The 24,842-nt window shown below is 38.5% G+C and overlaps 1 long non-coding RNA gene across 1 annotated transcript in view; it reads left to right on the top strand.

Annotated features, from left to right (window-relative positions):
- LOC144380434 (uncharacterized) overlaps positions 1–24,487 on the top strand; it is a 36,671-nt gene extending 12,184 nt beyond the window's left edge. The window contains exons 2-4 of the long non-coding RNA XR_013444580.1: positions 8,067–8,153; positions 20,652–20,893; positions 24,104–24,487. This is a non-coding gene — a long non-coding RNA (uncharacterized LOC144380434). The remainder of the gene's footprint in view (positions 1–8,066; positions 8,154–20,651; positions 20,894–24,103) is intronic.
- Positions 24,488–24,842: the final 355 nt, after the last annotated feature.

The raw sequence follows: 24,842 nt of genomic DNA, 5'->3' as shown, positions 1-24,842 counted from the left end.
TTATTCCTAGGTATCTTATGGTTTTGGGTGCAATTGTAAATGGGATCGACTCCTTAATTTCTCTTTCTTCTGACTTGTTGTTGGTGTCTAGGAATGCCACTGACTTCTGTGCATTGATTTTATATCCTGCCACTTGACTGAATTCCTGTATGAGTTCTAGCAGTTTTGGGGTGGAGTCTTTGGGATTTTCCACATAAAGTATCATATCATCTGCAAAGAGTGAGAGTTTGACTTCTTCTTTGCCGATTTGGATGCCTTTGATTTCTTTTTGTTGTCTGATTGCTGTGGCTAGGACTTCCAATACTATGTTGAATAGCAGTGGTGATAGTGGACATCCCTGCCGCGTTCCTGACCTTAGGGGGAAAGCTCTCAGTTTTTCCCCATTGAGAATGATATTCGCTGTAGGTTTTTCATAGATGGCTTTTATGATATTGAGGTATGTACCCTCTATCCCTATACTCTGAAGAGTTTTGATCAAGAAAGGATGCTGTACTTTGTCAAATGCTTTTTCTGCATCTATTGAGAGGATCATATGATTCTTGTTCTTTCTTTTGTTAATGTATTGTATCACGTTGATTGATTTGCGGATGTTGAACCAACCTTGCAGCCCAGGGATAAATCCGACTTGGTCGTGGTGAATGATCCTTTTAATGTACTGTTGGATCCTATTGGCTAGTATTTTGGTGAGAATTTTTGCATCCATGTTCATCAGGGATATTGGTCTGTAATTCTCCTTTTGGATGGGGTCTTTGGTTTTGGGATCAAGGTAATGCTGGCCTCATAAAATGAGTTTGGAAGTTTTCCTTCCATTTCTATTTTTTGGAACAGTTTCAGAAGGATAGGTATTAATTCTTCTTGAAATGTTTGGTAGAATTCCCCTGGGAAGCCATCTGGCCCTGGGCTTTTGTGTTTTGGGAGATTTTTGATGACTGCTTCTATTTCCTTAGTGGTTATAGGTCTGTTCAGGTTTTCTATTTCTTCCTGGTTCAGTTTTGGTAGTTGATACATCTCTAGGAATGCATCCATTACTTCCAGTTTATCTAATTTGCTGGCATAGAGTTGCTCATAATATGTTCTTATAATTGTTTGTATTTCTTTGGTGTTGGTTGTGATGTCTCCTCTTTCATTCATGATTTTGTTGATTTGGGTCATTTCTCTTTTCTTTTTGATAAGTCTGGCCAGGGGCTTATCAATCTTGTTAATTCTTTCAAAGAACCAGCTCCTAGTTTCGTTGATCTGTTCTACTGTTCTTTTGGTTTCTATTTCATTGATTTCTGCTCTGATCTTGATTATTTCTCTTCTCCTGCTGGGTTTAGGCTTTATTTGCTGTTCTTTCTCCAGCTCCTTTAGGTGTAGGGTTAGGTTGTGTACTTGAGACCTTTCTTGTTTCTTGAGAAATGCTTGTATTGCTATATACTTTCCTCTTAGGACTGCCTTTGCTGTATCCCAAAGATTTTGAACAGTTGTGTTTTCATTTTCATTGGTTTCCATGAATTTTTTAATTCTTCTTTAATTTCCTGGTTGACCCATTCATTCTTCAGTAGGATGCTCTTTAGCCTCCATGTATTTGAGTTCTTTCTGACTTTCCTCTTGTGATTGAGTTCTAGTTTCAAAGCATTGTGGTCTGAAAATATGCAGGGGATAATCCCTATCTTCTGGTACTGGTTGAGACCTGATTTATGACCTAGGATGTGATCTACTCTGGAGAATGTTCCATGGGCACTAGAGAAGAATGTGTATTCCGTTGCTTTGGGATGGAATGTTCTGAATATGTCTGTGAAGTCCATTTGGTCCAGTGTGTCATTTAAAGTCTTTATTTCCTTGTTGAGCTTTTGCTTAGACGATCTGTCCATTTCAGTGAGGGGGGTGTTAAAGTCCCCCACTATTATTGTATTGTTGTCAATGTGTTTCTTTGCTTTTGTTATTAATTGCCTTATATAATTGGCTGCTCCCATGTTAGGGGCATAGATATTTACAATTGTTAGATCTTCTTGTTGGATAGACCCTTTAAGTAGGATATAGTGTCTTCCTCATCTCTTATTACAATCTTTGGTTTAAAATCTAATTTGTCTGATATAAGGATTGCCACCCCACCTTTCTTTTGGTGTCCATTAGCATGGTAAATGGTTTTCCACCCCCTCACTTTCAATCTGGGGGTGTCTTTGGGTCTAAAATGAGTCTCTTGCAGACAGCATATCGATGGGTCTTGTTTTTTAATCCAATCTGATAGCCTGTGTCTTTTGATTGGGGCATTTAGCCCATTTACATTCAGGGTAACTATTGAAAGATAGGAATTCAGTGCCATTGTATTGCCTGTAAAGTGACTGTTACTGTATATTGTTTGTGTTCCTTTCTGGTCTATGTTGCTTTTAGGCTCTCTCTTTGCTTAGAGGACCCCTTTCAAGATTTCTTGTAGGGCTGGTTTCGTGTTTGCAAATTCCTTTAGTTTTTGTTTGTCCTGGAAGCTTTTTATCTCTCCTTCTATTTTCAGTGACAGCCTAGCTGGATATAGTATTCTTGGCTGCATATTTTTCTCATTTAGTGCTCTGAATATGTCCTGCCAGTCCTTTCTGGCCTGCCAGGTCTCTGTGGATAAGTCTGTTGCCAATCTAATGTTTCTACCATTGTAGGTTACATATCTCTTCTCCCAAGCTGCTTTCAGGATTTTCTCTTTGTCTCTGAGACTCATAAGTTTTACTATTAGATGTCGGGGTGTTGACCTATTTTTATTGATTTTGAGAGGGGTTCTCTGTGCTTCCTGGATTTTGATGCCTGTTTCCTTCCCCAAATTAGGGAAGTTCTCTGCTATAATTTGCTCCATTATACCTTCTGCCCCTCTCTCTCTTTCTTCTTCTTCTGGGATCCCAATTATTCTAATGTTGTTTCGTCTTATGGTATCGTTTATCTCTCGAATTCTGCCCTCGTGATCCAGTAGTTGTTTATCTCTCTTTTTCTCAGCTTCTTGATTTTCCATCATTTGGTCTTCTATCTCACTGATTCTTTCTTCTGCCTCATTTATCCTAGCAGTTAGCGCCCCCATATTTGATTGCACCTCATTGATAGCCTTTTTGATTTCTACTTGGTTCGATTTTAGTTCTTTTACTTCTCCAGAAAGGGTTTCTCTAATAACTTCCATGCTTTTTTCAAGCCCAGCTAGTATCTTTAAAGTGATGATTCTGAACTCTAGATCTGACATCGTACTAATGTCCGTATTGAGTAGGTCCCTGGCAGTCGGTACTACCTCTTGTTCTTTTTGTTGAGGTGATTTTTTCCGTCTTGTCATTTTGTGCAGAGGAGAATAGATGAATGAGAGAACAAAATGCTAGCAGGGTAACAACGTCCCCAGAAAATATACTCTAAACAAATCAGAAAAGACCTGAAGCAGTGGGAAAAGAAAGGGAAAGAGAGAAAAAAGAAAAAGAAAGAAAAAAAGAAAAAAAGAAAAAGATAAAGATAAAAACAAACAAAAGCAGAACAAAACAAAACAAAACAAAAACAGAATGTGATCAAATATGGTCAGGCTGGTTTATAGATCAGTGCCACACACTAGATTTTGGGTGTATTTTGGTCTGTTAAAAGAAAGCGCCTCCCAAAATTTTAAAGAAAGAAAAACTTATATATGTACAAAAATAAGGGTTGATATGATGAAGGGATGGAATATGACTGTAAAGATGGAAATTATAAAAAATTTTAAAAAAGGATTTGATAAGTTGTTTGAAAAAAGAAAGAAGAGGATTAAAAAAAAAAAAGAAAGAAAAAAGGGAGAGAATGTGATCAGGCAGGGGAGTAGAAAAAAACCATACACTAGAGATTTAGAGTATATTTTGATCTGTTAGAAGAAACTATCTCAAGATTTTAAAGAGAGAACAACTTATATATATATGCCAAAAATACGGGTAACTACTATGAAGGGATAGAATATGACTTCCAGAAAGTGGTCACTTTTCTGTTCAGAGAGTTGTTGCTATTCTTTTCTTCGATCTCCTGTTGAGTTTGTAGGTGTTCAGAATGGTTTGATCCCTATCCAGCTGAATTCCTGAGAGGAGACGAAATCCAGGTCTCCTACTCTTCCGCCATCTTGCTCCTCCACTCCTATGATTTTCTGATCAACTACAACAGTGGGAGCTATGGCTCAGCCTACAAACTCCCCTATTTTAATGTTTTCCTTTTTCTCTTCCCAACATCTTTAAAAAGCTATCATAGGATAGAGTGAAATTAATGTGATGTAAGTGGATCAGACTAGTGTAAGGAATGGACTCTATGGACATGTCCATACTCCACCCAGATCCCCGTAATTCTCTTTTATTATTTATGGGTCCCCCTCCCTGGTTTGGTTACTCTTTTGTTTCTAAGAACCCATTCTTGCAATTCTCTTGAGAAGACTACCTTCAGACTTCTGGATCCCCTTTGTCCCATAAGTAGAGAGCCAAAAGTGCCTGGGAGTTTATATCCCCAAAGGAGCCCTTAGCTAAAAACTGATTCATGTGGGACTTTGGAAGCCCAGTTCCCTTTCCACAACCTGTAATAAACCCCATGGCATAATTTCCACTCCTGAACATCCCTGCAAAGTTAAGCTGAGCTGGAACTTTGTCTGAAAGATGCCCCTGCTTGATTTCTTTCCCTTCTGCTTTCTTTACATTTTTATTCCTGGGAACACTAAATCAGGGGTGTCCTTAAGCCAGTTCATACCAGAAAACAGCAAGTCACATAAGCCAATTGTTAAATTTTCAGGAATTTTGTAGGTTTGTTTGGAAACACAAACATAATAAAAAATCTAGAAGGCTACATATATGTCCAGAGCTGGACACATGCTCAGAAAAGAATGAGAAGACTCCAAGCTTTCAACTCTGGCTGACTGTCAGGTTCCATCAAGCAGGAAGTAAAGGCTGAGGTAGAATTGTAAATGGCCTGGCTTAGCATTGTGAAGAAGTGCCCTAATACAAAGATAATCTGCAAAGACCAAAATAGTAATGTTTTTCCTTATTTATTTGGCCCAGGGGTGGGTGGTGGTGGCTCCATGTTTTTAAGAAAATCTCTAAAAATCACTAGTTCACCATTAAGAGACTTGAGTGACCACACATAGCAAATAATCCAGTCTCAAAAAATAGTTTAGAAAAGCCACTAAGCAATTACAACTCACAAGAAGCAGCAACAATAAAACCTGGGGGAGCGGGGAGGATCTGGTTTCCAGAATTACTGTATTATGACTCTCAAAATGTTCAGTCTTTAACAAAAAGGTACTATGCATGCAAAGAAATAAAGTGTGGCCCATTTACAAGGAAAAATATTCATAGAACTGTTCCTGACAAAAGCTGGATATTGGACTTACTAGATCAGACCTAAGCAGATAAGGGGCACCATAAAGTGTTACAACATACACTTAAAGGGAGTCCCAGAAGAGGAGAGAAAGAAATATAAAGTATATTTGAAGAAATAATGGCCCCAAATTTCTCCAGTAGGATGAATGACATGAATCTACACATCCAGGAATCTCAATAACCTCTAAGCAAGATAAACTGAAAGAGATCCACACTAAGACACATTATAATCAAACTGTCAGAAATCAAAGACAGAGAGAACCTTGAAAGAAGTAAAATAGATAAAATTCACCATGTGCAAGGGATCTTCAATACAATTAACAGCCAATTTCTCATCAAAAACCATGGAAGTCAGAAGGCAGTGCAATGACATATTAAAGTGATGGAAGAAAGAATGAAAAAACACCTTTCAGTGAATAATTGTATATACAGCAAAACCATTCTTCCAAAATGAGGAAGATATTAATAAATTTTCAGATAAACTAAAGCTGAAGGAGTTCATCACTTTTATAGTTCTGCCCTACAAGAAATGCTAAAGGGAATTCTTTAAGCTAAAATGAAAGGACCCTAGACAGTAACTTGAAGCCATATGAAAAAATAAGAAAATAAAAAACACAGGTAAACGTAACTACATAGGTAAATGTAACACCTAGCACTATATTTGACTTGTTACTCATTTGTATGCCTATATTATTCAAACTGAACATGCATGAAACAATTATAAATCTATGTTAATGGGCACACAATATATAGCAATGTAATTTGTAAAAAATAACAATATAAGGGGGGGCAGATTTGTATAGGTGTAGAGTTTTTGCATATCATTTAAGTTGGTATTCATTCAAACTAGATTGTTATAAATTTAAGATGTTAATTGTAATACCCAGGGTAAACACTAAGAAAATAACTGAAATATATACAGAATAGGAAATGAGAAAGGAATAAAAAGATATAATAGGAAAAAAATCAATCAAACACAAAAGGTGGTAACAGTGAAAATGAGGGAAAAAAGATAAAATAATATAATTAGTATAATGAGAGAAGTCAGTTCTTTCTTATCGGTAACTACTTTAAATGTACACATATGGAACTCATCAATTAAAAGATTGGCAGAAAGAATTTTGAAAAAACACATAAACTAACTGTTGTCTATAAGAGATGCAAATAAGTTTAAAGTGAAATTGTTTTAAAATATATTCCATGCAAGTGTGCCTGGGTAGCTCAGTCAGTTAAGTATCTGTCTTCAGGCTCAGATCATGATCTCCGGGTCCTGGGATCCAGCCGCACATTGGGGTCCCAGTTCAGTGGGAAGTCTGCTTCTCCCTCTCCCTCTACCCCTCTGCCCTGCTCATGCACTCTCTCTCTCTCTCTCAAATAAATAAATAAAATCTTTGAAATATATATGTATATTCCATGCAAAGAGTAAATGGGAGCTGGGGTAGCTATATTAATATCAGACAAAATAGACTTTGTAAAAAGTTATTACAAGAAACAAAGGATATGGGGCTCCTGGGTGGTTCAGTCAGTTAAGCATCCCACTCTTGATTTTGGCTCAGGTTATAATCTCAGGGTCGTGAGATCTAGCCCCATGTGGGGTTCCTCACTGAGCAGCTTAAGACTCTCTCTCCCTCTCCTTCTTCCCCTCCTGCCCCACTTGCACATGCACACACTCTCTCTCTAAAAAAATAAAAAAATAAAAATAAATAAAGTCTCTAAAAAAAAAAAACAGAAACAAAGGACATTATTGACAAAAGGGTTATTCCATCAAGAATATATAATGATTATAAACATATATGTATCTTTCTACAGAGCCTCAAAATATATAAAGGAATATTGAGTCTTCCAATTCATGAATATAAAATATCTCTCCATTTGATTAGATACTGATTTCTTTCATCAGAGCTTTGTAGTTTTCCACATGTAGATCCTGTTTAGATTCATATAAGTATCCCATTTTTTGATGCTGCTTTCAATAATTTTTTTTTAATTTTAAATTCCAATTGTTCATTACTGGCATACAGGAAAGCAGTTGACTTTAGTATATTAGCCTTGTTTCATGTGCCATACTTGCTTACTATTGCCAAGAGTTATTTTGTAGATTCCTTGGGATTTTCTACATGAACTATTAGGTCATCTATGAATAAAGATTGTAGTTCTTCCTTTTCAATCTACACACCTTTTTTTTTTTTTTTTTTTTTTTTGGTCTTATTGCACTAGTTGAGACCACTACTAGAATGTATAATAGGAATGGTGAGAAAAGACCATCCTTGCATTGATTCCAAACTCAGGGGGAAAGCATCCATTTTTTCACCATTTAATATAATGTTAGCTGCAGGGTGTTCATAGACAATCTTCATCAGGTTGATAAAGTTTCCCTCTACTTCTAGTTTGCTTAGAGTTATTATCAAAAATGGTTGTTGGATTTTGTCAAATACTCTTTCTACATCAGTTGACATGATCATATGATTTCTCTTCGTTGGCTGTTGATATGATGGATTACATTGATTGGTTTTTTATTCTGAAATCAGCCTTTCATAAGTGCAATAAACCCTACTTGTTTGTGGTGTATAAATATTTTTACCCATTGTTGGATTTGATTTGCTAATGATTAGTTTAGAATTTTGCATCCGTGCTCATGAGAGTTATCAGTCTGTATTTTACGTTTCTTGTAATATCTATCTGGTTTTATTATTAAAGTTCTTCCTTTTTTTCTTTCTCCCTCTCTCCCTTCTTTGCATCCTTCCCTAGGGGCTCCTTCTCAGAGACGTCAGCATCTGGTTGCTAGTTCAACTGTACTGCACTGTTATACTGAAGCTCTGTCAGTGTGGTAGCAAGGTATGGGTGAGGGAAAGCATTTTATAATCTTATGGGTTATTTTCAGCCTGTTAGTGGACCTGTTTATCTGGGCTATGGATGTTCACAAGTATTTCTTCAGAGGTATAATTCCCCCTTCCCCTTCCACATGGCTTTGGCGAAACAGAAAGGCAAGTGGGAGTTGAAATGGGAAAAATTATTTTCTCCATCTGAGATAAGGCAAGATGGATATAGTTTTTCTGCCCCTTGGAAGGCAGTGCTATGTTACAGAGCCCTCTTGGAGAATATGTCACAATAAAGAATCTTCCCCTTCCCCTTCCAAAGTCACAAAAGGGACTTTGTGACTGTGAGAATCTGATGGAGTTCCTAGAGGTAAACTTGAGGGTTTCTCCAAGACTGAAGCAGCCAGGAGTTTTCCCTCTCACACCAGTCCACACTCAGCTTCCAGCAATTCATCAAAATTACCATGATGTGTTCCTACCCCCAGTTTATGACTCCAGCAGGTCGGCTCCAGGTATGTATACCTCAGCTGTGACTCCCTGCATTGGCTTTTCTCCCCAGTTTTGGAATGGCAGCTTGTCCTTTGATCTCTGTTCTCTGAGGAGCCCAAGAAAAGTCATTGATTTGGGGTATGTTCAGTTTTTTCTGTTGTAAAGATGAGAGTGACATCTTCCAAGCTCTTTACATGTCAGAACTGAAACCAGAATTTATGTTTTTATTTTCATTCAGTTCAAAAGACTTTCTAGAATCCCTTTAATTTTTCTTTGTTCTGTGGTTTATAAAGAAGTGTGCCATTACATTTCCAAATATTTGGGGTTCTTTTAGTTTTTTTTCCTGTAAGCTAATTAAATTCTATTGTGCTCAGAAAACATACTTTGCACATCTTGAACCATTTCAAATATATTGAGACTTATTTTATGGCACATAGTATGGTATATCTTGGTAAATGGTGCATATGCAGTTGAAAACAATGTGAATTCGGCTGTTTTTGGGTTGCAATATTTTATAAATTAGGTCAATTAGATCAGAATGGTTGATAATATTATTCAAGTCATCTGTAGCCTTACTGATTTTCTGCCTACTTGTCCAGTCAATTAGAGAGAGACTAATTATGGAATTGTCTGTTTCTCCTTGCAATTCTATCAGTTTTTGCATTATGTATTTTAAAGCTTCATTAGTAAGTGCATAAGTATTTTGGGTTGTTATACCTTCTTGATGAATTGGCTTCCTTATTATTACAAAAAAACTTTTATTTCTGGTAATATTTTTGCTTTGAAATGTAGTTTGTCTTATGTTAATATAACCACTTCAGCATTATCTTTAAAAAAAAAAGATTTTATTTATTTATTTGAGAGACAAGAGAGAGAGGGAGCACAAGCAGGGGGGAGGGGCAGAGGGAGAGGGAGAAGCAGACTCCCCGCTGAGCAGGGAACCTGACACAGGGCTCAATCTCAGGACATTGGGATCATGACCTGAACTGAAGGCAGACACCTAACTGACTGAGCCACCCAGGTGCCCCAACAGCATTATCTTGATTAAGCTTAGCGTGAAATGTCTTTTTCCAACATTTTAACCTATTTGTGTCTTTATACTACTATACATACTTTAAAGTAAGTTTCTGATGAGAAGCATATTTGGGTCTTGCTTTATTTATCCAATCTGACAATTTCTGATCTGTAATTGAGGTATTTACACATTTCACCTGTAATATAATTATTAATATGGTGGCAGAAATCTACCACCTTGCTATTTGTTTTTTAATTGGCTTGGCTATGATTCATTTCCTTTTTCCTCTTTTCCTGCTTTCTTTTGGATTAAATGAATATTTTTTATGATCCATTTTCTCTCCTTTTTTGGCTTTATTAGCTATAACCCTTTGTTTTGTTATTTTAGTGGTTGCTTTATGATTTAGAGTATTTCTATAGTATTTTTAATAAGTTTATTTTTTAAAATAATCTCTACCCCCAACATGGGGCTCACACTTATGACCCAGAGATCAAGAGTTGCATGCTCTACAGATGAGCCAGCCAAGGACCCCTATCATATACATTTTTATTTAATCACAGTCTCATGTCTGTGATGTTATATGCATTCATGTGTAGTGTAAGAAACTAACAACAATATACTTCCATTTCCCCACTCTTAGCCTTTTTGGTTTGTTTATATGCATTGTAAATCTATGTATGTTATCAACTTCCCTACTACATTGTTTAAGCAGTCTACTACCTTATAGAAAATGAAATATTTTTTAAAATCCTATGTATTTACACTTATATCTTAGTCAATTTAGGCTGATAGAACCAACTACCATAGACTGGGTGACTTACAAACAATAGAAATGTATTTCTCAGTCTGGAGGCTGGAAGTCTGAGATGAGGGTGCCAGCATGGTTGGGTTTTGGTAAGAACATTCTTCTGGGTTGCGGATAGCTGAATTCTCCTTTCTCTTCACATGGCAGAAAAAGAGCAAGCTATTTCCTGGCCTATTCTTATAAGGGCACTAATCCCATTGATAAGGGTTTCATCCTCATGACTTAATCACCACCCAAAGGTCCCACCTCCAAATATCATCACATTGGGATTTGATACCAATAAATGAATTTTAGGGGGTACATATTCAATCCATATCATTCAGACAACATTTCTGATTTTTTATTTTTATAGATTGATATTTCTTTGATATTATTTCCCCTCTGCCTGAAGAATGTCCTTTAACATTTCCTATAGGGCAGGAATTCTTGTGAGGAAATTTTTCAGATTTTGTATTTCTGGAAAAATCCTTTTTTACATTTGATGCCTCCATTATATTTCTATTGGATAGTGCTGTGTTCGATATATGTCCCATATCTTTTTTTTCCCCTTGTTTTTCGCCTTTTTTTTTTTTTTTTCTTTTGGTCTGTCAATCTTGATATTTTTTACTGATCTGTTTTTCCATCTATTAATCGTCTGTTCTGCTTTGTCTAATCTTCTATTAAACCAATAAGTTAAATTTTACTGTCAGATATAACATTTTTGTCAGTTTTAGAAATTTACTTTAGATTCCTATTCTCTGATGAAATTTTCCATCTTTTCTTCATTTTAAAGAGCACTTTAATCATAAGTTATTTAAAATCAATTATCTGGGCATGCCTGGGTGGCTCAGTCAGTTAAGTGTCTGACCCTTGATCGGCTCAGGTCATGATCTCAAGGTTGTGAGATCCAGCCCCACGTTGGGCTCTGTGTTCAGCATGGAGTCTGCTTAAGATTTCCATCCTCTCCCTCTGCACCTCCCCCTCTGCTCACATACTCTCGACATCTCTAAAAAAAAAAAAAATCAATGATCTGGAACTCCTTGGTTGTGTTTCTATGTTCTTTATAAAAAATATGATTTTGTATGTCTTTTGGTCATTTAGTCCTGTTTTAATTGTCCTAGTAATTTTTAATGGATACGTGACACTGTAGATGACACAATACAGAGGCTCTTGATGATGTCATTTTCCTCCACAGCAAGAGAGAGATTTTCTTCCAGGGACCATATAGGGACAGTGGATCACCATAATCTAGTTGCTGTTTAATTTTAGAGTTTTGGGGTTGGTGTATTTCAGTTTTGAGATTATTCCTAAACCATGGTTAATCTTCTAAAGTGTGGTCTTTATTCCAAGTCTGTGCTTTTATTCCTAGTTCCTGGTCCTTTGGGAATCTCAACTGAAAGTCTAGGCTATATTCTAAAGCTCCTCCAACTTGTTAGGAATTGAAATCCAACCATAGTGTCCCCAGCAACAAGCAGCTGCTAAAATTTCTGCTGTACTATTTGGCTTCCCAGATGTTGTAGTTAGCTGGACTTTTGGACTCTTGCCCTGACACATTTAGCATAGGAATTAACCAAGGATTTTGATGGGAATTAGAGATTTGGGGGACTTCTCTGTATTTCCCTATTCTCTGGGATTTTGTCCCTCAAATCCCAACCAATGTGGCAGTGTGGCATTCTGTCAACTGTATCTTTACTCCAATAAGTGAACCACTTTCTGCTTGGCCTCTATTTCCTCTACAGAAAATAGGAAAATGTCTTCATGGGAAAAGCCAGGATAAATGTGGAACCTTCTGTGTGCTTCTCTCTTCTAAAGGATCACAGTCATCCAAGTCTCATCTCTGTTAGTTATTCTTCAATGAGTTCCAAGAGTCATCTCATACGTAGTTGTCAGTGGGAGGTTTAGTTTTATTCAGTCTAATCCACCTGTCCCAGAACCAGAAATCTGCAATGCTCATTATGTTTTACCTGGTAATTTGAAGTGTCTTATATTGGAAACTGTTTCTCTGAAATTCTAGTTTGCCATATTGCCTCCAAAAGACTTAAATCTATAATAAACCATGGTACCTTAAGAGATCCATTTATAAAAATTAATGTGCAATCCATCTTTTCCTCTTAAATTTCTAAACTATATTTAACCTCCACTGCCAGGTACTTGATCTATTTAGTTGAATTCGAGTCACACATGTTTTCATTTAATAGCCTATAATTTTTAGGAAATCTGAACAAGGACAAAAGAGTGTCATGTGGCACAGTGAAACCTGAGATTAGAGTCAAACTGGACTGATGATGTGGCCATTTGCACTTTTTTAGCTAAAATTTCCTCATTTGTGGGGTGCTTGTTTGGCTTAGTTGGTAGAACGTGTGACTCTTGATCTCAGGGTCCTGAGTTCAAGTCCCACATTGAGGATAGAGCTTACTGAAAAAAATAAAATAAGGGGCACCTGGGTGGCCTCAGTCCATTAAGCATCCGACTCTTGGTTTCAGCCCAGGCATGATCTCATGGTGCTGAGATCGAGTCCCATGTTGGGCTCTGTGCTCAGCATGGAGAGTGCTTATCTTTCTCCTTCTGCTCCTCCCCCAACTCATGCTCTCTCTCTCTTTCTCTGTCCCTCTCTCTTAAATAAATAAATAAAGAAAGAAATAAAATCTTTTAAAAATAATAACAAATAAAATTTCCTCATTTGTAAAACTTTTCTTTACCTTTCCTTAATTATAGTTTCCTCCTTTGTAAAATGAAAATAGCACTTAATCTCTTTATGTGTTCTTGTCATGGACAGGCACTAAGATGTTTACAATAGCATTGTCCATTGGGGCACAAATGTTTAAAACAGAGTAAAGGCAAATTTTTTCATTTAAAAATTGTAAAAGACTTTCAGTAGGGTTCTGGCGGAATAAATTATGGTGTATCCACACCATGAACTAGTGTGCAGTCCTTAAAAAGAGTAGCGAGGCCACTTGACTTCAGAGACTTATTCTGAGATATTAAATGAGAAAAGAAAGATGCAGACACGTGAATATAATTTTTAACTATGTAATTGTGTGTACACATATCTACAGATATCTATATATTCCATTGAAGAAAACCACTGAAATGCACCTATTATGTTAACATGGGCTTCTGGATAAGGGAAGGTGGAAAGGGGAATAGGGTTGACACAGAAGAAAGAGAAAAAGAGAAGAAAAGGAAAAATGGGCAAATAAAAGTTTATTTCAAGAAATGCATGTATGCCATGATCACTTTTATATATTTTTTTAAAATTTTATTTCTATTTGTTTATAGGAATAAGTTAATTTTTAAGTGCTGACTTTTCAACTTTAAAGTGTAAATTTAGTATCATGAATATAAGTTCTTTAATAAAACACTTGTCATGAAAGGCAGTTAGAGTTGAAGGGGTAGATCCTTAGCTTGAAGATCTTCCAAGTGCAAATTATCACATTTACTAACAAAACAATCTTGATGCCTGTGCCAAGATCTCCTGCTAGGCCTAGTAGACATCCTAGCTTGACAGCATCTGGCTTTTATTTCTGGTGTTTGTAATATTCATTTTAATGCTAAGGTCCTCCATATGCATTTTCATAATACAAAGGCTGATAATTCATGCCATGTATCTCTTTATGAAATAAATTGAATGAATAATTGAAATTTATTCCTTGGTTCCAAATAAAAGGTTAGCAAAAAAAAATAAACTTTCCAAGAGTGAATGTTCAGTGTGTGGATGTAAGTATAAATTTAGTTGAATCACTAAATTGCACTTCCATGAAATTGTACTAACATGCCCTTACTTGCCTAGGTCTTCCTAGTTCTTTTCCCACCCTCACAATGTTTTGCAAGTTTCAAATCGTCATTCAGATGAATAATAGTCACAAAAGAACATATCTGCCACTGAACTTTTGGAATTTCTAGATTGCCCAGTCAGTCGACGGTTTTGTGTAAAAGACCAGGTGTGAGCGGGGAATGATGTTCATGCCCTAGAGGTCAGGCTATCAGCCCTACCCTGCCAGCCTTGAGGGAAGATACCACACAACGTACACACCTAACCCATACTACATTTATTTGTGCTATTTATAAATGTCAGTAGGGACCTAAGTCCATGCTGGAATTTGCTAAATGGCATTTGACCTCTTGATCCAAAGTGAATTGCTAAAGATTTGGTATTATGTGCCAAAAGGCTAAAGATATATGACGGAATAATATGTGAGCTATTAAGGGAACTGATTAATCACAGTTGTTAATAATTACCAAACACTTATTATGCATTAGTTGCTCTTGGTGAAAAGCCTTGTGTATAAGAATGGACTTAATCCTCAAACCCCCCCTAGGAAGTAGGAAGCATTATCCTTCTTATTTTACAGGTGGGGAAACCGAGGCACTGGAAAATTAGTTAAATTACCACTGATAGAATGCAGAACTAAGATTGAACAGAGGTATTTGAGATCCACATGACATCCTCTCAACCACTATCTTATATCTGTTTAAACCCAGAGTGCCCAGAATGTGTGCTCTTCTCTTCTGTGCGGAAATTAGGCCCCTGTTTTCTTGTGCAGTGACCAGCACATGGAGAGTCTCGGCTTCTGTGGTAACAGGTCAAGAATTCAAGGATGAGACACAGATTTGAAGGTCCACGTTATGGTAGAACTGGGCTGTCATTACCTGGCTTTCATTCCTTCTTTATGTAAAGAGAGTTTGGGGTCGGGGGTGGGCACGTGGTGAAGGGGGACAAAGGATAGGATGGAAGAGGGATGTAGGGAGAGTAAGCTGTACACCGAAATTTGCTCTCAGCGCCTGGCAGCTCAGGGGCAAGAGAGAAATAAAGAAGATCCTCTGGGAACTTACACGTGTTAACAGTGAGACAGACAGACACACTGCGTCCCAGATGGAGTAGGAAAACAGAAGTCTCTGAGACACTAGGAGGACCCCTGGGAATGTGGACAGCAACTGAAGTGGCAGGTGGGGCATAACATACAGGCAGTAACATGGATCCTAGAAGGCTCACCCTCAACACCTGATAGATGTCATTCGGATCTCTTGGCTCAGAATGTATTCCAAGAATATCTTCCCATGAAACTTCCAGAGTGGCAGCAAGGAGCTAGCCTGCTTGTGGGACATGCTGGCAACAAGAACAAAGTGTTTCTCTTTTCCCTGCCCTGCCACTGTGACTCCAATCAAGAGTCAGCAGGAGAACAGAGGAAAAGCTTCCGATGAAATTTTGAGCCCGACTGTGATTGATTTGATCATCCTGAATTAACCCCAAATTGCTACCTGTAATAGAGAATATTTGGAAGGTGACCAAAGAAGCTGTCTAACTCACCACAGCGACTCCAAGTAACTCTATTCACAGTATCCCTCCTACAGTGTTAATATCTCCAGCCTCTCCCCCACTTTCCTACAGTAAGGCTCCTTAAGTAGAGCTCCTATGTTCTTTTAACTCTTTGAAACAAATTGGTGAACTCAGATAATTTCAGCTATATTTACTACCGAATTAGGAAAGAATTCAGTAAGGTCCCTTTCCAGCGCTACATTCTTGGAGTCTGAGAGATTTTTTCAAAGCACATGCATGCGTGTTTGTATGTGTATGTGGGAGTTGGGGGGGGTAATCATAAAATCTATTGCTTTGACAACTTTCCTCTGAGTATGTGAATTATATGAAATATTTTTCAGCCTCAAAGCTAGGAAAAAAATATTATCTAGAAACCGATAAACTTTCTCCTAATACTCAATAGTTTACGTGAAATATTTGACATTAAATAATAAGAGGTCCTCAATCAACAAAAATGGGGGGGAATGTTCTAGAACTGCTGGACACTATCTCTCTTAGAGAATGTCTGTAACATATAATTACATTCTACAAGGTGCTGATAGTGTTTTGATTTGGATAGTTGATGGCTTAGGAAGGAGTCCACCAAACAATGCCACAAACTATAAACCACAGCTCCTAAAAACATCAGTTGTACTAAGGAGAGCTAATAAACTGTTTTGCTCAATGATCCATCCCGTTTCATGCCACCTCGTTGATCTTTGTAATCAAATACCATTCAGGTTAGTCTGGCCTCAGCTGGAAGCTTAGGAGTAAATTAATATGTCATGGACTGAGTTCTTAACAGTGATGGACTTACTAATACAGACTTCAGCTAGTATCTATTTTCTAAACAGTTTAGAGAGTGATGAAATATATAGCAGCTTCCCCCAAAGGGAGGTGTTCTGATAATTCTGGAAACAATGTTAAGAACCACATGGAAGGGGATGAAGATGAAACTATTGGGGATTGGTGGGAAAAATATATACCCCCTATCAATTTAAAGGTTGATGTTTATAGGATGCAGAAGGGTCTGTTATAGATACTGTGTAGGGAGATTTTTAAAAATAAAGAGTAGACCAGAAACATGTATGCAAGTGAAAAGCACTATATCTAGGAAACTGTGCGGGGAGTGGGGAGAAGGTCCTTATGGACATAGTCCATTTCAAACCTTTTCCACTATGGACATCGGGTTCAAGAAGGTCAAGCATACAATAGTTCGTCTCTTTCTATTTCCCTTAAAACAAAAAGTCAAGCAGGATCTCAAATCATCTACAATGTCATCTATGTGGTTTATTGGTGTTATTGGAACAACATAAACTGGAACATTGCACGTAGGAGGGATATATTATCAACAACATATCCATAACACCTAGGACTGCCTAAAACCATGAATGCATATTTCCCATTGTCTTAATTTCCTCTTGTCTTGAAACTTCCTTGTTAGAAGTTCACTGAGACTGAGTGCATGCTTTTTCTGAGGCAAGCGGTTATTCAAATGTGCAAACTAAAAGGATAAGCACTAATCACTCCAACTAAGAACAAGATGGGGAGCATCCTGAGAACAATTGGAAATGAGTTTGAAAAAGGAAAATATATCATGGTAGATGCCTTTTCCCCCCAGATAACACCTATTTATTTAATTATTTATTTTTAAATATTTTATTTATTTATTTGTCAAAGAAAGAGAGAGCAGCAGCAGGGAGAGTGGCAGGCAGAGGAAGAAGTAGGGAGAGGGAGAAGCAGGCTCTCGACTGAACAAGGAGCCTGATAGGGGACTAGATCCCAGGGTCCTGGGATCACCACCGAGCTGGTGGCTTAACTGATTGAGCCACCCAGGTGCTCCAAATTACCTCTTGATTCAATCCAGTGCTTGGTAGAATGACGGACAATTTTGAACAACTGCACTGAAGCCTCGTCTTTAAAAAAAAAAAACCCTGTGTCATGTAGCTTGTCTTTAATGTGGAACAGGGCAAAATCGCTTTCTAGTCTAATTCCCCAGTTACAATTTAGTGTAAAGCCCCAAATCTGACAAAGATCACCATTTTGCAGTATCATAGGTTTTGTTAACAGATGAGAAAAATGTCTTTATCTGGAAAGGGAGGAGTGGTATATTCTCATTTCGTAACATATATGTCCTCATAGAATTTAAGGACTATACTCAGCTTCTGTATTAAATTCAGTTGGTAAAAATTCATTGATAGTCCATTACTATTGGTGAACTGCAGTGTAGGGACTTCAGGAAATCCTCCCAAACCCCTGCTTGCTGGATACTTCTCTCCCCTCCCTCTTTGCAACTTCATCAAAAGTGATTCATTATAAGCAGACATATTTCTCTTCCAGCTAATCCCAAATGGTTGGAATAAAGAGCTTGACACCAATTTTAAGCTTTTCTTTTTTTCCTCCCCTAATCATTTATTGTGGAAGAAAAATAGCCCTAAAAAGATGGATTTTTTACTGCATCCTCAATAAATCCTACATGCATTTCTCTTATTCTCTGTCCACTGCAAACATGCCTCTATCAAGATTAATACTAAATTCAGCCCAAGGCTGAGCACTGGATTTGAGCAATGACAAATTCCTCACATTTCCCCACAGATCTTTTACTTTTTGTGCTAAGTTGTGAATTTCAGGCTTGCCCTCAAAATAGACACAGTGGAAAAGCATTCCTATCACTGACTGTAAGTCATTATTTTTGAACCCTGACACATTGATACATCTCAGCTTTTTGATGTGTTATTTGATCTTTCATCCAGCCAACTTTTGAACTTTCTAAAGATTTAGATCATTCATAGTTGAAGTCCAATCTTGTGTCCTGAGAGGAGAATAGAGAAGGATATAAGTGTTTTAGGTCAGTTGTCCCCAGATTTTGCATTTTATCAGTAAAATATATCTTTTAAAAGTTAGAAGATGAAAATGAGACGCAAACTTAAATGTGTCAAGTACAGACGTGCACTCACATAAAAAAAAAAAAATCTCTACCAGCTACTGTTTCTTCAATTTCAGGATAAAAATCTCAGGATGAAAAACAGTTTTTTAAAATGAATAGTTTGCTTTATGTGAATTTTCTTATTTTGTTGGAGATTTATCATGTATGTACCACTGTCTGCAGCTTTGCTTTTGGGACAATGGCATCAGGCAAAAAAAAAAAAAAAATAGAAACTTCTGTCCACACAGTTCTAAAACGGGGATCAGCTGACCTGGCCTGTGATCCCAGCAATTTTTTTGATAAATAAATAACAATTCTATGGGATTGTCATTTGGGTCAGGAGAATCATTTTCCTTTCAGAAGCTCATGAGTTCATTTATATTGAAAGATCATCATAGAGATCAAATGAGACTGTGAGGCATGTCACTGATTAAAGGGACAGACTTACTAATAAGTATATACCGCTTGACTACGAGCCAGAAATTGGAGATGAAAACGGTTTTCAACTAAATTCTGATCATTGCCATCCAGGGTGCATAGAATTATTCTGGACGTTTTAATTTATACATATTTTACTAAGTTAATCATGAACCCAAAACACTGAATCACAGAGAAGCCCATTATAAGAAACGTTCTGCCTCATTCCAGGTACAAAAATCACATTCACCTTTTGGGATTCACACTTTGCTTTTGAAAAGATAATTTTCTTCATTCTTAGAATCCTCACTATGACCTTGATTTTTTTTAAGATTTTATTTATTTGAAAGGGAGAGCATGAGCAGCGGTGAGGAGCAGAGGTAGAGGGAGATGGAGAAGCAGACTCCTCACTTAGTAGGGAGCCCCAATGTGGGGCTCGATGCCAGGACCCTGAGATCATGACATGAGCTGAAAGCAGATGCTTAACCGACTTAGCCACCCAGGCACCGCATGACCTTGATTTAGAAGGCTATTTTTAGGTGCCGAAGATTTCTTGGAGACTCTCTGTACTATTCTGTACTTGGACTATTTGAGTGAGGCCAAAGGCTGCCCTAAGAAAGTAACCATAACGTGTTGATCACATTTTATTCAAATTAAATGAATTCTGTAAACAGGTGCTAAACGTGAATCAGTGTGGGGGACACCTTCCCTCGTTTTTCATTCTATCTGTTCTGTTTGGAGAGAACAGCTTCCCTTGTTGTATGCCCTTTTATTTGAGAAATTGTCTCAAATTCTTCTCCACTCAGGGATTTGAGTTTTCTTTTTGGGTTTCATTACCTGTGTCTCCGTCACGCCTCAGCATAAAGCCATGTGTGGTCCACTGAGTGGTCAGGCTAGCCCTGGGACACTCTCCCTGATTGTGCTAGTCTAGAAAGACTACAGCCCCTCAGGTGCATAACTGGGCATCTACGAAGTCAGAATTTAATCTCTGAGTTTTTTAGAACTAATTTTAATTAATTAGTTAGAATGCATGGGCCTCGTTGGACCTTCTAAACAATGACCAGATACTGTCCATGTTAATTTATGTTGGGGATGGAGAGGGATACCTCGAGTGACTCCAGATACTGGAAGGTTATGCAAGTGCATTAAGTGGTGGAAATGCCATGTAATACCATTGGAGGATGGGGGGGTCAGGGCGTATGCATGCCCGTTCCATTTCTAAATGGAATGTTTTAAATATTCCAACTGCTAATTTTTGATCCTGGTTAATTGTGATCTACCCCCCATACACACAGAGAGTCCCTAAATCCCCCCTTTTCCCATTACACTTAACATTTTGTAATACACTCTATGGTGTCTCTATTTTAGCTGTTTCTTTCTTGAGTCTCCCCTCACCCCTTAGCCATATAATTAAACTACATGAGGGAAGGGATTTTTGCTTGTTTTATTCACTTCTGAATCCCCATTGCCTATGTAAGTGCCAGACATGCAGCATGCATTCAAATATTTACGAATGGAGAGCTTAATTCTCTCACCCATCACTATACAGATAATCAGCTTTTATGTGAGATTTCATGTTTGTGTTTTCAGCTTGCAGGGCACTTAGGATCTCATTGGAAAATGTTCAGGTGAGGATCAAGACAGATATGGCCCATATCTGGAAGAGGATTTCCATCTAGCAATGCTGTGATGCAAACAATCATTGTGTTCTTCCCAACTGAGATCTGTTCTCTTCACTGCATGTCAGGCAGACCATATGAACACCAATTAGAGTTTGCAATAGAAAGGAACACTTTTGTCATTCCTGAGCTCAGGCAACTTCAGTATTCCATGTAAGTATACTATATTGCTGTATAACATATTTTAAATTAAGATATTTGGCATTCTCGATGTAACCCACGACGACCATAGTGGCCAATTCCCCAAAATGCTTGAGACTCACAAGGTGTCCTATTGACAAAAGACGGAAAACAGATGGAAAAACAGACTTGCAGAAACGGTAAAGTATTTCTCACCAATAGACTCGGTAAGCAGCCTTTGCTGGCTCAGGCACCAGCATCTAGAATATAATGATAAGTCGGCTCCACACACAGCAGGTCCCACAAACTAGGGGTCTTTGGATTCACCTGTACACATATATGTTAATTTGGCCAAAAAACTGTTGGCCTCATTACACTCACGTCGACATGTCAAAAATCTACTGAATTCAAGTCAAAATCTGGGTTACTGGCAGCTCTTGGACAATTAGGAGGCCTGGCAATATTGGGCAGGCATTCCCACAATTCCATTAGTGATAAATCTTGTGCAATTCATCCTGGCCGCGCCACTACTGAATCTTTTTTTTTTTTTTTTTTCCATTTTGTTCTCGCAACGATATCGCCTGCTGCCTGGTCTATATTTTTAGAGTGTGATGTTGACTCTATTCTTAATTTCTGCTGAAGTTCCAATTACATGCTTATTAAATTATTTCGGTAGAGCGTGCGACTCTTGATCTCAGGGTTGTGAGTTCGAGCCCCACGCTGGGTGTAGAGATCACTTCAAAATAAAATCTTAAAAAAAAAAATGAACACATATTTAAGGGGTGCCTGGGTGGCTCAGACGGTTAAGCATCTGCCTTCGGCTCAGGTCATGATCCCAGGGTCCTGGGATCGAGCCCCCCGCGTGGGGCTCCCTGCTCAGTTGGGAGCCTGCTTCTCCTTCTCCCTCTGCCCCGCCCCCCCCTGTTTGTGCGCGTGCTCTCTCTCTCTCAAATAAATAAATCTTTTTTTTTTTAAAAGAGTAAATCAGGATGTGGTAAGGACAGAATGGTTGAACAAACTATTAATTTACAGCAGCAGCATCCAAGCACCAATTCTATGGACCGGACGGTAGGGTCCCAGAGCCATGTACCTCCTTCACTGAGAAGTTGCCACCACCCCTCTGTGGGAAGGAGGGTTATCTCAGCTTGGAATCTGTCGCTCTCCTTCTTTCACTGTTTTGCTCTGATGATTCCTAACTTGGACCCCACATATTCCACGTCCCGTGCCGCCGTCTTTGGAGTGCTCCTGCACTTAATCGGGACCGTTGACACTAAACTGTGGCAGAAAGAGAGGGGTCTCTACAAATGCAACAGAAGTTGTATATATTGGTACAGAGATCGCTGCACTCCATTTCCACAGCTCTCGCTGTCTGCGCTGAACTGCCCCTCCTGCAGGAGCTTGTCTTCTAGAGTAAAACTTGCAGGATGTGTGATGCAGGTACTTGTCACTCTGGAAAAGCATCCTTTTGCTTTTGTTCTCCTGGATCTCTTTCTGTGCCACTCTGTGCTGCACCAAGTCATGGAAAAAGCAGTTTCCGGGCTGATGGCAACCCCCCCCATATACAAAAATCAAAGATTTTGATAATTTTTATCTCACAAGTAAATTGTTGTCTCCTTCATCCAGATCCCAGAAGATTTTTTTTGTTTTGTTTTTTTGTTTTTTGTTTTTGTTTCAGATCCCATAAGGCTTGGCTGTTCACCCGTATCGGTCTGCTGTGTGTAGGCTGCACTTAGTGATCCTAAAGAACATAGTGCCATGAGCCCGTTTTTCTATGATCCACGTGGATGTATGAACACGGGCATCCCCAATGCGGTGGTGTGACCCACACATGCCTCGTCTTTCAGAGACCTTCTGAACTCACAAGGGAAATAGATGATTGCTGGGTGGGATGGAACCAGTATGAGCAAAAGGAGAAACAAGCAGTTTATTTTATTTTTTTTTAAAGATTTTATTTATTTGACAGAGAGAGACACAGCGAGAGAGGGAACACCAGGAGGGGGAGAGGGAGAGGGAGAAGCAGGCTTCCCGCCGAGCAGGGAGTCCGATGCGGGGCTCGATCCCAGGACCCTGGGATCATGACCTGAGCCGAAGGCAGACGCTTAATGACTGAGTCACTCAGGCACCCGAAAACAAGCAGTTTAAAGTTTGGTATTGAGACCTAGAAAACCCAGACTAAAGGTAAGCCAAGGTTTGTCATCACAAGAAGGGGAGGACTACACAGGCAGGAAACAGAACTCAAATGAATTTCAAAGGAGAGAAAGTCACCACTTAACCCAGGCCGATTTTGACCCAGAGCCTTGCTGTGTAAATGGAATTCTATTTCCCAGGGACCTCTGAAGCCAGGACTGCTGAGAACATTCACTTGCTTTTGCAATTGGAACATTAGAAGTTTACATCAAGATGGCAGGGACTCTTGTAGCTTTCTGTAAATTCCTAAGACCCAGGGGATTCATAGAACAGCTAGAGCATATATGAAAACCCACTGAGCCTTTCCTTTTTCCTTCAGCTTAATACTTGTGAGCCCAAACAATCCAGATTTCAAAAACATATTCAAAATTACTATTTCTTTCAGAACATATTGAGGACATAGGCTGAGGTCTTAGGAAATACAGAAATGAGTAAGCTGTCACTCGACATGTAAAAGATGTATCTTTAGTGTAAAGCTTTTATTGTTGGTTTGGGAGGAATGGGAAGATATGATAGAAATAAAATGGAATTGGACTCTGAGTAGTCAAAGTCACTAACACTTTGGGGGCCAAGGGAGGGGGGTAAGAGCACGGTGCAGTCCTTACAAATAATTTAATATTTGCCCTGGCCATTGGGGCATAACCCATTGCTTTTTAAGAGGACCACAGGGTTCCTTATCTCTCTGTCTTTGTACTTTGGTGGATCCCCATAAACAAATGTGTATTTATCTTGCAAGCCTCAGCACAAACTCAACCCCAAGCCCCTCCTGACTTCTGACTGCTCACTACTGGGTTGAGCACACGTTTTCCCCGGTGCTTAACACTCCTTCCCTGTTCGTCTCCCACCACATGTGCAAGGACAATGGCTACGTCCACTCTCCCTTGGCTGACAGGGTTTAGTACCTGAAACACATGTTCAGTAGTGGTCTGTCCCATTAACGCATGACCCGGTGGCCTTCAATCAGAGAGGACTGGCTTCAGTCTAGGCCTCAGCACTTACAAGTGTGTGACAGCGAATTTTCTCCAACTTATTAAACCTCTGTTTCCTCTCACACAGAAAGAGAACACAGGATCCTTTGTGAGGACAAAATGGAATGACTTGTGCAAAGCACTCAGCCCAATTCATCAAAGTAGAGAGAAAATACAACAAACTTTCTTGGATCTATCAACTAGCTTGGTTGAATTTAGATTATTTTCAAGATCTGTTTTAAAAATCTGTGGTTCCCAAACTGTGTGCCACAGGGAACTCATAGGAATGCCATCGTATGTTTTTAGTTTTCAAGGGACACATGGGGACATTGGACACCTCACAACCATTACTATCAAATTTTTTGGACTCTAAATACTTAATAAAGGGAACCTTTAGACATTTCTTTCAACTTGGGTAGCATCACAAAAGAATGGAGATAATAAAGGTGCTATGAACCAAGAAAATTGGGAATCTCTGCTTTAGAAATTTTTTTTTTTAAATAAAACATTACAATTGTAGCTATAGCCTCTGTGGGTTTGTACCTCTCTCTTCCCATTTAAAGGAACTACAAATCTGAAATTTGAAAATTGACACTTTCTTTTTTTAAAAAGATTTTATTTATCCATTTGAGAGAGAGAGTATGAGCACACACAAGCAGGGGGAGAGGCAGAGGGAGAGAGAGAAGCAGACTCCCCGCTGAGCAGGGAGCCCAACACAGGGCTCCATTGATCCCAGGATCCTGAGATCATTCTTTGAACTGAAGGCAGAAGCTTAACTGACTGAGCCACGATAACTGACACTTTTATTAATAATTTTATGTTTTCAT

Source organism: Halichoerus grypus, chromosome X, assembly GCF_964656455.1.
Source record: "Halichoerus grypus chromosome X, mHalGry1.hap1.1, whole genome shotgun sequence".
In the NCBI taxonomy this organism is placed as follows: Eukaryota; Metazoa; Chordata; class Mammalia; order Carnivora; family Phocidae; genus Halichoerus; species Halichoerus grypus.
The sequence above is the reverse complement of the archived record's forward strand: the minus strand, read 5'-3'. Positions and strand labels throughout refer to the sequence as shown.